The sequence below is a fragment of the Pseudonaja textilis genome, chromosome 15 (assembly GCF_049901715.1).
Source record: "Pseudonaja textilis isolate UNSWEBS1 chromosome 15, rPseTex1.2, whole genome shotgun sequence".
NCBI classification, from domain to species: Eukaryota; Metazoa; Chordata; class Lepidosauria; order Squamata; family Elapidae; genus Pseudonaja; species Pseudonaja textilis.
Window position 1 is genome coordinate 5,310,021 of NC_142004.1, and position 13,832 is coordinate 5,323,852.

The window sequence follows — 13,832 nt, forward strand, 5'->3', positions numbered from 1 at the left end:
AACACGCGCAGAGTGCCTGACCCTTCCCTCCGAAGTAACTGTCGGTGGGATTAGTGCGGGGTGGGGTGAACCTTTTGGGTTCCAGATTCTGGAAGGAGGAGCAGGTCAGTCTGCGGCACCTGCTAAATCGCCGAAGGCAAAGCGCCGCGGTGGCGGGCTCCGGCGGGAACAGCTTCAAGGAGACGCCCGTCCTTAGCGGGCACAGCTCGAACTCTGCGCGCTCAGGAAGCTCAGCAGAGGCAGAAATCTAGAGAAGGAAAAGCAGGTCCCGGGACTCCCGGAGTCTCACCCGGTTCTGGGGCACGCAGGTTGGAGTGTGTAGGGTCCCCAAGGGAAGGCTTGGGCTCCGCGCCTCCCGCACGCCCCGAAAGACAGCCGCCTCTGTGCTAAGTTTGCCGAACGCGCAAGGTCGGCTTGGCCGCATCTCAGCCTACCGGGTCTCCCAAAGGCGGCGCGCAAACCCCCCAAGGCTCTGTCCGGGTTAAGCGCCTCGGGCGACGGGCAAAACCTGCGGCCGCCGTTCCCCTCCCCTCTCCGGTGGGTGACTTTGCTGCGTTCTCCACCCCCCACCCCCCGCGGGCAGGGACCTGCACAGGTACCTTCCTGCAGGGAGCCGTACAATTCAAGCCTCGTGCCACATAGGAACGGGCGGGGACGATGGGAGCTGTAGTCTTAGCAACTGGAGAGACGCCGGGAGAGGAACTTCCGTGTGCAGCGAAGGCTTAAAACGGAGCGCCAGAACCCCCGCCCCCCCCCCCAAATAATAATAACAACCTCAGGTGCCAAAGTCAGTTGCGGAGCTAAGTCTCCGAGTCTACCCTGAGTGTCCGCACCGGAATCTTCAAAGAAGCCCAAGGCAGGGGCTTGCCGGGAACGCTGACCAGAGTCCCTGCGGAGAAAGTGAACCGAAAGCCCACGGGGAAAGGCGGCCGTGAGCTTCTCCCGAGGGGCGCTGCCACTCACCTGGCTCCCCGGGGCCGGCGAGTCCTCCCGGAGCGGCTCACTTCGGAACAATTTCTGCCCCGATCGATTCCTCCTGCCTCCTCCGCTTCCCTCCCACAAAAGAGGCGGCCGCCGCTGCCTTTTCCCCCCTCCCCCCCCCCCGGGGGGAAAGAAACGGAGGAGGGGGGACGCGCGCGAAGCCCGCCCGCCCGAGCGGCCCGGCCGGGGATCCGCTGCGTCGCGCTGTGTCCTGGGCTCCGCTGCTCGGGGCCTCCTTTATGCGCTCTGAACCGAACCCAGGGCCAACCGCGGGGGCGCAGCCCAACTCCGAGTCTGCCTGGTCGGGGGAAACCTTTTTATATAGAGGCGCGCCAGTTCCACGCCCCAGGACGAGAGCCCGAGTCACAAACTCCTTCACCAGGCAAAAACGCTGGGAGGGATTTGTACCTACTCCAGCCTCCTCCTCCCCCCAAATCACCAATGCCTGTGGGGACCCGGGCAGAGGCGGCGGCGGCGGCGGCTGGTGCTGCAGCCCACGCCCCACCCCAGGTTGCAAACGCCCTTGGCTCGCTTCCCTGGGAAGGAGGAGGCCCCCCGAAGACTTCGGAGCGCTGGTTGTACACGGAGAACGCAGCTCCCCGGCCTGCTAGGAATCCACCCCTCGGAAAACAAACAAACGCGGTTTCTCCCCTCGTCTTTTATTTTATTTTATTTTCTTGGGGGTGGGGGGTGGGAAGATTCGGAAATGGGTTCGCTTTCTTGCATTTTCAGGTGCTGAGCGCTGCCTCCGCGAGTCGCGCGCGTCTTTGGGAAGGCGCTACCCGCCCCCCTCTCCCCGGCGGCTCCCTGCATTCGGAGGGAGTTACTCCCACGTAAAGTATGTACAGAGACACCCCCCCCTCCCCGGTGGAAAGTGCAGAAGGAGCTCGTTGGGACTTACTTCTGAGTAAACTGGAGAAAGATCGGGCACCGCGGCGGTGGCCTCGCCCTTTTATCACCGCGCTGGAGGATTATGAACCCGCGTTCCGAATCTGAAACGGGGAGGGTGGGAAAAGGGAGATCGGGGGAGTCGGGGAATCTGACCCGCCGGGGCGCCAACATCGCCCTCGCCGCGACAATTCTGTCTTTTACCACCTACCCCCCACCCACAACCGTCTCTTTCTCAAGCCCCGTTTCCTCGGATTTTTAAAAAGTACACTTAAGCCGTCCCTTGCAAGTGAACTTTTAAATCTCCAGCTCCAAAGCGAGATAAATGCAGGGGGGGGGCTTTTCTAATCTGCATCCTTTTGGAAGCGAGGCTCACGCCCGTGGGTGCAACAAGTTAGTCGGGTGGAACAGCCTGAGAAAGAGAAGCGGGGGGAGGGAATAGGGTGACGAGACCCATTTCTTTTATGGAATTGTGCAACGTTCTACCTACATCCTCCTGAGAAGGTGTATTGTGCTTTAAATTTAAACCCTAGTCGTACAATGCGTTCCACCCTCCCCTCTAGCAGAGCTGCCAGAAATGACAGAGGTGGGGAAGGGAAGACATAATTCTCCTGCTGATGGCATTTACACACACACAACACGCATGGGGGTGGGGGGGAGAAAGAGAGAGGAAGAGGAAGAGAGAAAATGAAAGAGAGGGTTAAAGAGTGAGGGGAAAAGGAAAAAGAGAGAGGAAGAGAGGGAAGGAGAGAGAGGAAAAGAGAGGGGGAGAGAGAGAGAGAGGGAAAGAGGGAGAGAGAGAGGAAGAAAGAAAGAGGGAGAGAGAAAATGAGAGGGAAAAGGAAAGGGAGAAGTAAAGAGTGAGAGAAAGGGGATGAGAGAGAGAAAGAGAGAGATGGAGAGAGAGAGAGATAATTTTTGTATTTTGCTCTCAAGCCCTTTAAAATACTTATTATTGTCCAGTCACTTCAAGGTGTAAAAATGGAAGAGGAAAGGGAAAATGCACCCATGGAAACCAGTGTAAACTAAAAGCAGGAAAATAAATCTATGAAAACTGAGCTAATTGGCAAGCACAGTATGTCTTTCCTTTTACAGTTAAGCACAATAGCCTGTGAATAGATTCCGATTGTTTCCACTTAATGTCCACATTGTCTTTTCAGGGGTTCAAAATGCTGTGTTCAAGGACAGAAGAAGAACTGCTGGTTGAAACCGAAGGGGCCCTAACCCAGCATTCAGTTCTCACGGTAACTAACCAGATGAGGACCAAGAAAGACCAGAAAGGAAAAAAAAAAAGCCGGTCTGGTCAAGTGCTAAGGCGCTAGGCTAGAAGCCAGGAGATGCAAAGTTCTAGTTCTGCCTTTGGCATGAAAGCCAGCTGGGTGATTTAGGGCCAAACACCAGGAGACTGTGAATTCTAGTCCTGATTTAAGTGTGAAAACCATCTGGGTGACTTTGGGCAAATCGCCAGGAGACTGGGAGTTCTAGTCCCACCTTAGGCATGAAAGCTAGCTGGGCGACTTTTGGCCAGCCGCACTGCCTCATCCCACAGAGTTGCTGTTACGGGAAAAATAGGAAGGAGTATTGGGTATGTTTACTGCCTTGGGTTATCTATAGAAATAATAAAGTTAGGAAATAAACAAAAATAGAAATTATATTCCTGCAACAGAAGGTAATATGGAGGGATAGATCACTGCACAGACTCCATTGATAAGACTATGAATGGTTCCAAATGTAAAGGATCATCTCCAATATTTATTAAATCTCTGCTAAGTAAATAAAAAGGTAAAAGCAGAGGCGGGATTCAGCAGGTTTTAACCAGTTCTGGGGAACAAGTAGCAGAAATGTTGAGTGGTTTGGAGAACCGGCCAATCCCACCTCTGACTGGCCCCGCCCCCTCTATTCTCCGCCTCCCATTGAGCCCCGGCTGATCGGCTGGGTCTCCTTTGGTTGCCCTGCACAGGAGAACGGAGCTGGAAAGCAGGTCAGTGGGGTGGGGAGGGAAGGGGGATTTTACAGTATCCTTCCCCTGCCACGCCCACCAAGCCATGCCCACAGAACAGGTAGTTTTTTGAATTCCACCACTGGGTCAAGGGAACATAGATAGTATTTCTTCCTCCTATTTTCCACCCACACAACCCTGTCAGGTAGGCTGGCTGGAGAGTGAACAATTGGCCCCAAATCAGCCAGGGGCCCTTCTACATCCCAAGGAGATTTCTCAGTCAATCTTGAGCCTGGTGGGATTCAGACTGCCAAATTGCAGGCAGCCATCAGTCAGCCTGCAATACTGCCCTCTAACCACTGCGCCACCACGGCTCAATAAGCTACAGTATTCTGTAGCAGATTTACTTCAGCATAGAGCAGTGAATGAACCTTGGAAGCCTCATCTCTAAATAATGAATGGATTCGACTGGGTGACAGCCTATTGTGGTTTGCTCAATAAACAATGGCCAGACACGATCTGTAAATTGTACCAAACTATTTGTAAAGGGACGGTTAAGTGTGAGAAATCAGGGATCCCAGGCAGCTCAAATGAATGTAAAGGTTCATTGTAAGCTTAAGGTCTCTATAAGAATCTGAGCTACTAACGGTTAAAGCAAACAGGTGGTAGGGAAGAGTCAACGGAGCTCAAGATGGGCTGGACTTAAATCTCTTGTGGGCCCAAAGGGATTTGAGACTGATGACATGTTTGACTCTTCTTTTGGGCTCAGTCTGGTCATCTGCTACAAGAATCGGAATCTAACCACCCTGGAACAGTTTGGATCCTTCTTCTCAAAAAAGTCCAGCTCCTATCATTCTAGATCAGGGATGTCTAATCCTCAGCCCATGGACCACATGTGGCCCTGCCCAGCTAATAATGAGGCCCCACAAGATATAATATCTATCTATCTATCTATCTATCTATCTATCTATCTATCTATCTATCTATCTATCTATCTATCTATCTATTTTACTTGGGCCCAAGACAATTCCTCTTCACTCAAGCCCAAAAGGTTGGAGCCCATGTTCCAATATGAGGAGACAGAACACACTTTGCCCTGTTAAGGAGAAAAGGGGTGTGTGTGTGTGTTCATTTTCAGTCGTGCCTGCAATTTTAATCTTTGTCTCTCCTGCCCCTCCCCGTTTCTCCCCTACCTTCTTCAAAGTACAGTGAGAACTCAGGTTGAACATTGTTGCTCCGTGTAATTGCTCCTCATATCCATGGCAACAATTGCATGAGTGTGCATTTGGGCGCGCACACTCACACTCACTCATGCACAGGGAGAGAGAGAGAGAGAGAGAGAGAGAGAGACCTTTCGTTTGTGATCAAGAGTTCTTCACCTGATCAAAACAAGGGAAACTGAGAAAGAAGAGGTGGAGTGGAGGGGAGATTTAAGGGATATCTTTCTGCGCTTTTGCAAACTCAAAGGGTCTCCTTCAACCAAAGGTTGCTTCAAAAATCCAACAGAGAGTGATATCCAGCAGATTCTGACCGGTTCGGGAAGACCAGTAGTGGAGATTTTTAGTAGTTCGGAGAACCGGCCAATCCCACTTCTGACTGGCCCCGCCAACCCCATCTATTCTCTGCCTCCCATTGAGTCCCAGCTGATCGGCTGGGTCTTCCTTGGTTGCCCTGCCCAGGAGAACGGAGCTGGAAAGCAGGTTAGTGGGATGGGGAGGGAAGGGGGATTTTGCAGTATATCCTTCCCCTGCCACGCCCACCAAGCCACGCCCACAGAACCGGTAGTAAAAAAAAATATGAATCCCACCACTGGTTAAGAACTATCTGTATTTTTTTTTCCAATTCCAGACTAACACAGGGATGAAGACAGAGAAGCTTCAGAGCATGTGCATGAAGCACCTTTTTGTTTTTTTTGACAAGAAACATAGAAAAGGAACCAGGGGGGAAAGTGGGAGGGTTAGGACAAGATGTTGTTTTAATTTAAGGAGAAATGTTGACTGATTGACCGTGTGCTTTCAGTCAGTTTATTTATTTTATTTATTTATTTTATTTTGTCAAGCGATTATTAGATAACAGGTATAAGGATAAACGTGGTTATGAATACATGAAATGGATACGAATAAGAAAAAAAAAAGAAACAATAGGACAGGGACGGTAGGCACGTTGGTGTGCTTAGGCATGTCCCCTATGATATTATATTATATTATATTATATTATATTATATTATATTATATTATATTATATTATATTATATTATATTATATTATATTATTCTAGCAGCCACATAGGTTCTTCTCCCTGGTGATGTGTCTCGAACCTGGTCTTGTAAGAAGGAGAATTAATTAACATTAACTAGACTTTTGAAAACGCAAAGGAATTAATTGAGAATATGAATATTGGAACAGATGTTGTTTATGTATTGCTTTGTTTGATTTGTATTCTAGCTTTCATGCAGGAGTTTGGGGCAGCGCAACACTCCAATGTCAATTGGTCTAGTAGTCACCTACTATTGACTAAAGTTACTCCAGGTCTTACTACTTCTAGTCCAACCCTTTCACCACAATGCCCCCCGCCTTTCCTGGAATCCCCCAACATTTTACCTGGAGGATACAAGATTTCCAACATCAGCCTCTCCTTTTTGGCACAGTTCTCTCAAATCTGAGTTCTGCCACATCCACGGATTAATTGTTCTCCCTGTCGGGAAATTTCTCTTGAGTTCTAGGTTGGACCTTTCTTTAATGATCTTCTATCTGTAGGAGAAGAACAGACTGAGACCAAGGGAGGGGTCAAACGCTTCATTGGTCTTGAGTCCCTTCACTCCTACAAGAGATCAAAGGCCAGCCCATTTTGAATTCCATGGACTCTTGTCTGCTGTCAACTTGCTTTGACCATTTGTAGTTCAGAATAATGTACAGTGTTAGCATGCAGTAAACCTATTCATTTGAACAGCCTGGACTCCTGCTTTCTTGGGTTTGATACCCTCCGTTAGTTCTTGCCTTGCCTTCTGGTGCTTTGGATAGTAGGTTGACCTCCTCTTCTCTGGGAGGGCCCCTCAAATATTGGAAAACTGCTATCATGTCACCCCTAACATATCCAGTTCCTGCAACTCTTCCTCAGATGTTTCATTCTCCAGCCCGCTAATCATCTTTGTTGCTCTTCTCTGCACTGTCTATTTATCTATTTGTCTATTTAAGTCAAGGGACACAGCTGTTGGTGATGTTTTGCTCAAAGCCCACCCTTTTCTATATGACATGTCTGCCTGAGCCAGGAATGGTGCAGTGGCCTAGAGGTGGAGCTCTCGCCCCACAATCAGGAGGCTGTGAGTTTGATCCTAGGGAGAGGCAGATTTTTCCCTCTCTGGGCACAATGAGAATAGATCTGCTGAACAAGACTCCGCATTGGCAACTGGAAGGGCATCCGGCCATTAAAACATTTTAGTTCCATTCAGTTGCCCAGATTCCAACCCCGCAAGGGATTATGGGGTCATTAAAAGAGGATGATGTCTGTCTGAGCCAGTTCTCAGTGGTAAGTTGCAGCTGTCTCGCTGGATGCTCCCTACTATGTGGGTTCTTTTTTTCCGTAGAAAAGATTTTTTTTTTTAGTCCAAGTTTGTTTCAATAAAGAGAAGACCTGATTTGCTCTCTTTTTCAAAGCATGTGGAAAGATATCCCCAGCAATATGCTAATAATAAGCCCAATTAGTGGCCTGGCTGAGGATCCCAGGGGGACGCAGAAGAGAGAGCCAAAGGATTGCGGGTCCTAAATTTCTTTGGTGAATCTCAAGTCTTACTTGATTTAAAGCTGTGGGTTTCACCAGCTGTTGTGGGGAACCTCTCAAAATTGTGTTTTGGCTTCTCTTTCATAATTCATTCTTGCTTCCTTTCTGTTTTCTAGTATTGGCTGTTAACGGTGAGACTGTTCACGGTGGCAACTATTTTATTAATATTTTCTAGGTCCTGAATTTCAGGATTTCAATTTGATTTACACAAGGTCTTGCAATTCTTTATTTCGTTCGCAGATCTTGTTTTGCTCCAGCTTGTTTCTTTACATGATACGCTTGGCTCCTCTTTCTTTGGCCTACTTTTTCTTTTGCATTGTATTTCCATCGTTCCAAAGTATTGGAAGGATTGGATGACTTGAATCAATAACTTTTTACAGTTTGAATTTTGCTTTCCTGCGTCTTTCCACAGCCCCTTTCTTTGTGTTCATACACTAAGGAATAAAGAAGAGTCTACTAACATCTTTTCTAACTAGTCAATAATAACAAAAAAAAAAAGGCACAGATTTTCATGAGCTACAGCTCACTTTATCAGACGGATGGAATGGCTAAACTGATGTAGGATTTAAATTGGAGTGAGTCAGGGGAAAGAACAGATTAAATGAGCCAATTAAGAACTGCAATATGTTGAAAATCCATGGTGTTTGTTGAAACCATCAGAGAATGCCCTAAACCTTTTGATGTAAGTTCAGTAATAATAATAAGTCCATGTTTTGGTCCATGTTTTGTGTTCTGATATTAACTTAGACCACGTTTTGAGTCTTGATGTCAAATTTTCACCCTATTTTTGTGCAATTTGTCCAGTTTCTTGTCTACGTAGAAGTGAGAGGGACATTGCTGTCAGATGGTGGCACACATCCCATTAGGGACAGAGTGTGTGAAGGTGCTCCTAATCTTGTGTGAAAAGTTGTTGAGGCCTGGGGTGGTACTGCTGGTGTAAATTGGGGGCATCTGGTTCTCATTTTTAGCATTGTTTCTTTGTGTGAGAGCCCGCTGCAGGTCAAGTAGTGGTCTGAATGCCAAGTGTGGGCCTGTCAATCAGGGCTTAAGAAAGTGCAGTGACATTGTCCAGTATAGGCTCAAACTTATAAATAATGCGTGCGAGTGGTTTGAACTGTGAGCTGTAGGTGATAACCAGTGGGTGACTTTTGTTTCTGTGGTCTGTCTTTCAATAGGTCCTTCCTGGGAATTAATGTAGCTGCACAGATTGCTAGATCTGGGAATTGATCTGGCTTTAAAACAAAGGGATGTGAGAGGGGAAAGTTACACCAGAGAGTGAATTTGGTTTCTGTACTGGAAAGAGCGGAGAGGTGAAAAGACGCGAGAACCGATTAAGCAATACTAGAAGAATTGCCAGCAGGTTTGGTATTCTGATCCAGACTGGGACATTGGAATGTTTTATATCACTCTTAGCTAATGAAAATCTCATTAGTTTCCCCCACCTCACCCTCTCATTTTGATAGAGAAAAGAACTAATTCAATAGAGAGGCGTCTAATAACCAGCAACAGACCCGCCTGCAAGATTGGGAATATTTTCCTGACAAGCACAGAGGGGGCATATTTGGAGATAGAAAGCAGGCGGTCTTGGGGGGGAGGGAACAGTCCAACCTAGCAAGAAAAGATGCACCACTTGCACTGGAATACCAAAAATGGCTTCCTCTGACAAACCTGCACTTATAGACACTCATAGTACATGGAACCAGTTTGGTCTACTGGTTAAGCTTCCAGGTTAGAAATCGGGAGACTGTGAGTTCTAGTCCCACCTTAGATTTTAAAGGCAGTTGGTTGACTTTGGGCCAATCACCAGGAGACTGTGAATTCTAGTCCTGCCTTAGATTTGAAAGCCAGCTGGGTGACTTTGGGCCAATCACCAGGAGATTGTGAATTCTAGTCCTGCCTTAGACATGAAAGCCAGCTGTGTGACTTTGGGCTGATCACTAGGAGTCTGTGAGTTCTACTCCCACCTTAGGCATGAAAGCTGGCTGGGGGACATTGGGCCAGTACCCCTCACCTCAGCTCAACCCACCTCACAGTGTGGTTGCTTGGAGAAAATAGGAGGAGGAAGGTGTATTGGCTACATCTGTGGGTTATTTGTAAAGATAATAAAGGCAGGACACAAAACAAACAAACAAGGTGTAGTCTGAACATTTGGGGGAAACAGTTGTGAGTCCCCTACACTATTTTAGTTGACTGAGGTTACTGATGAACATGGAAAACACAGACAGCTCATTTTTGTGAATCTATCTCATTACTTTTTCAAGATAACGGCTGTTTACATACCTTGTGGCAGACAATTCCATAAAATGAATGAAGTACTTTAAAAAAAAAAAGGAAAGAAAGAAATCTAATTAGCAGGTGCTGTTTTTATTAACAATGTTCTCAAGTGGCCTGGACTTTTAAGTGTGCACAAGAGGTTCATAGCTTTCTCAAATGGTTTCTTTGTGATTGCACGTAAGTCTATGCGTGCAAAAGATTTATCTAGCAAGCTCAGAATGTGGAGACATCCACTAAGTTAGACAGATGCATGAAAAATTTAATAAATAACCATGGAGGATAAACCTACTGATGGCTCTGTGTCAAGATCAAAGATGACATTCTTTTGAATTTGTAATAGGTTAATCCAATCCCCACCTTTTAACCTGAGGTCGGTTTCTGCTCACTCCTGCTATCAAGGTCGCAAGAGGGAGGTTTCCAAGGTAATTTAAAACAGACATACATGCAAAGATATTCTGCCTTCAAATCCAGCATCTGAACTTCACAGAAATAGCTAGCTGATCAAAATGGAGGAAAACGAATGTTGGATAATTCTAGGAAGCGGGAGGCAGTGCGTTCTAATCTTGATTTAGTCATGAGAATGGGATGGGTGGCTTTAGGCCAGTCCTCCAAAGATGGTGGAATTCTGACAAGCCAAGTCAATAATAGGGAAGCCAGATTCACTTCTACAATCGGGTTACGAGCTTATCCACTGCAGCGATTCACTTAAAAACTGTGGCAGGAAAGATCGTAATAATGGGCAAGACTCACTTAACAAAGGTCTTGCTTAGCAACAGAAATTTGGGAGTCCATTATTGTCGTAAGTAGAGGATTACCTGTGCCACATTTTTTTTTCCCCCAGGACTGTTCAAATGCTCCATGAGCACCAGAAAAAGAGGGAAGCTCCTTTAAATGTATTTATTGGGGAGGAACGAGGTTTGTGCTGCTGTTCATTTCCAAGTCTCGTTTTTGGAGATCAAAATGGCCCTAATTTCTGGTTACTTTGCTCGCAGTTGGTCCAGGCAAGCCACCAGGCTGCCGAAAGAGGAACACGGTGACATAATTACACAACTGCGGCAATTATGAGCTTGACCCCTGACCTCTGATACAAGTACATAATTGTGACATTTGCATGACTCCATTGTCAAGTGCACTTCATAATTTGCATCCTTTGTTTTGCTGATGTCCCTAGATGGGGCAGTGTGGAAGAAGATGTAGAGATTATAACCGATAAATAAAATAGACCCGTCAAACGTGCTTAAACAGAAGAACCCTTTCATTTGGAGCAGTATTATTATTATTATTATTATTATTATTATTGTTGTTGTTGCTGTTGTTAATTGGTTCCTTTAGTGAGATTCACAGCCTTTGGGGCTGGTTGATAGCTCAACTGCTCGAGTCCTAACCAAGGACCCTAACTGTTAAGATAGGTAATAACTGTTAAACTGCTATTTTTTTTATTATTATTATTATTATTATTATTATTATTATTATTATTATTATTTAGTGTATGATGAGGACATGACGGAAGAGAAGTAAACGTATATATACACAGTCCACGTAATTAAAAGTAAAATGTCATGCCCCCATCAGAGTCTGAATCCGAGGAGGAAGACAAACAGCTGACAGAGAGTGGGAGTGTGTCTCTGTTGGCTGTGGAGGAAACTGGGGAAGGGCAAGGTCCAGCTGGGCAGAGCAGGGGAGAGGTAGAACAAGGGAGAAGGAGTTCAGAGGAAGACCCAGGCCCACCCCCTCTTCATCCTAGGGCATGCAGGGAGGAACGGAGAAGAGAGCAATGTGGGTTGCGTGGCTTATGAGGGAGGAAAGGGCCCTGATTCCCTTCATTAGCCACAGCTGGGAAGGGAGTTTAAAAGAGAGGCATGCCAACTGGCCAATACCACCTCTGACTGGCCCTGCCAACTCCATCTCTTCTCTGCCTCCCATGGAGTCCCAGCTGATCGGCTGGGTCTTCTTTGGTCGCCCTGCCCAGAAGAACGGAGCTGGAAAGCAGGTTAGTGGGGTGGGGAAGGAATGGGGATTTTGCAGGAGCCTTCCCCTGCCACGCCCACCAAGCCATGCCCAACAGTAGTAAAAAAATTTGAATCCCACCACTGCAACTAGGCGATACGCTTGTGAAGCTGTAAACAAATGCAGTAGCAAAGACGGTGTCTTTCCTTACAGTTAAAGAAAGTGAAAGTTTAATACAATATCAATAATACCAGAAAACAAACGAAACTGGCTCTGAGCCCCCAATCCTTCCCATGATGTTTAAAGTCTAAGCCAATCTCAAATTGAAATCAGTGATGCGCTAATCTTCCTCTTTTTTTTTTTTTCATGATTTCTCCCACAGGGACAGATTCGTTTCCCCTTCCCTCTGGGAAGAGAGACCTATAAAGAGGCTTTTAAGGAAGCTAATTAGTGAACCGGTTAATCAAAAAGGCCCCGGGAGCTATATATCAAAAGCCCCGAGATGCTGAAAATTAGGGCAGCTTAGGCCAGCCAGGACATTGTCCGTTTTGAAGAAATGTGGCGACAGGGGAGACAAGAATGGACTCCGGGGGCTTTTATCTGATCGCTGACTCTTTAACCAGAGGCATCCGTCTGGCTTTCCTAGGGACGTGTGGGGAATATAGTAGGGGATTGTAAGAATTCGACAGAAGTTGCAGGCGCTGCTGTTCTTTAGGAAACACACCATGGAGGAATGGGACCTGTTTTCTTGAATTCTCTACGTCCGGAATTCTCCAAGGTAAGGCTTGGATTTGCATACTATTCAAAGTATAGTAACTTCTTTCTAAAGAAGATTCTCCCTCTGCGTTACAGCACGGCTGGCCCCATCTATTCCAAGGACACCCAAGGCAATTTGTTGGCACTGATGATATTACCTAGTTGGGTAATGAAAGGTCTGAAAGAAAACTACCAAGCTCAGAGAGCATCAAGGACCCCACAGTCTTCCTCCTCCTCCTCCACAAACCCCACTTTCTCTAGCACTGATAATGTCACCTAGCTAGATCTGAAATGTTTGCAAGAAAAGAACCAAGCTCAAAGAAATCAAGGACCCCACATTCTTCCTCCTCTTCCTCCTCCTCCTCCTCCCCCTCCTCCTCCCCTCGGCAAACCCCACTCCCTTCTAACACTGATGATGTTACCTAGTTTGGGTAATGAAACGTCTGCAAGAAAACCACTCAGCTCAGAGAGCACCAAAGTCCCCGCAGTTCAACCCTCAGCTACAAATATCCTTTTCTGTCCGTGACATAGACGACTTGAGAGTAAGGCACTTATACCAGTTGCAACCGGCGTTTGCTACAGCACTGCATTTTAGTCCCCCCAAGAAAGACCTTTTCCAAACAAGGGCCAGTACTACTACAAGGAAGGCAAAGCAGCAATGGAAAGGTGGCACATTGTTTCTGACGTATCTATGCCAACCGACGGTTTTGTGCTCTCCTGACGCTTTTCTGAAAATGACTGTTGTTGATTGAACTAACAAGGAGGGGCGATGCTATATATAGACTGCAGTACGAGGAAAGAAAAACTTTCTCTTCTCCACAGTTCTCTGATCTTTCAGGAAGGTCACTTTACTCTTTGTTGAAGAAGAGAGAAAGGAATTTAGGTGGGCGGGGCATTTGTTCTTATTTTCCTGCCAACCTCCATTCATAAATTCACAGCGTGGGGTTTCCAGGCATTGAACTCCCATCTTGAGCAAAGATTTCCTCAAGCCTTTCTGAAAAACCAGAGTAGCTTCTCATAAAAGCTCTCTGATCCTGTCTGGATCAAGCCAAGCTCACTGAGATACCTATCCCCTAAAAGAAAGAAAAAATAAGTTTGACTTCAAAAGCAGATAGTTCAAGGATGGACATGTGATGGACATTTTTATAGTCACCTTCTTGAATTTTCTTGTCAATCAGCAATAAATCAGAAAGCCAGGTGGATCCAATGATTACAGGTTTATTGCCTGCTAACCCTCTCTACAAGATTCTGAACTACAAGCGTTCAAAGT

The 13,832-nt window shown here is 46.7% G+C and overlaps 2 protein-coding genes across 3 annotated transcripts in view; one reads left to right on the forward strand and one right to left on the reverse strand.

Annotated features, from left to right (window-relative positions):
* Positions 1 to 1,337, reverse strand: part of NOS1 (nitric oxide synthase 1) — a 99,020-nt gene extending 97,683 nt beyond the window's left edge. For both annotated transcript variants that reach the window (XM_026718614.2, XM_087913261.1), the window contains exon 1: positions 964 to 1,337. The gene's annotated coding sequence lies outside the window, so the exon portion shown is untranslated. The remainder of the gene's footprint in view (positions 1 to 963) is intronic.
* The window catches only part of RFC5 (replication factor C subunit 5), a 315,947-nt gene that overhangs the window by 86,996 nt on the left and 215,119 nt on the right, over positions 1 to 13,832 (forward strand). The window lies entirely within an intron of this gene.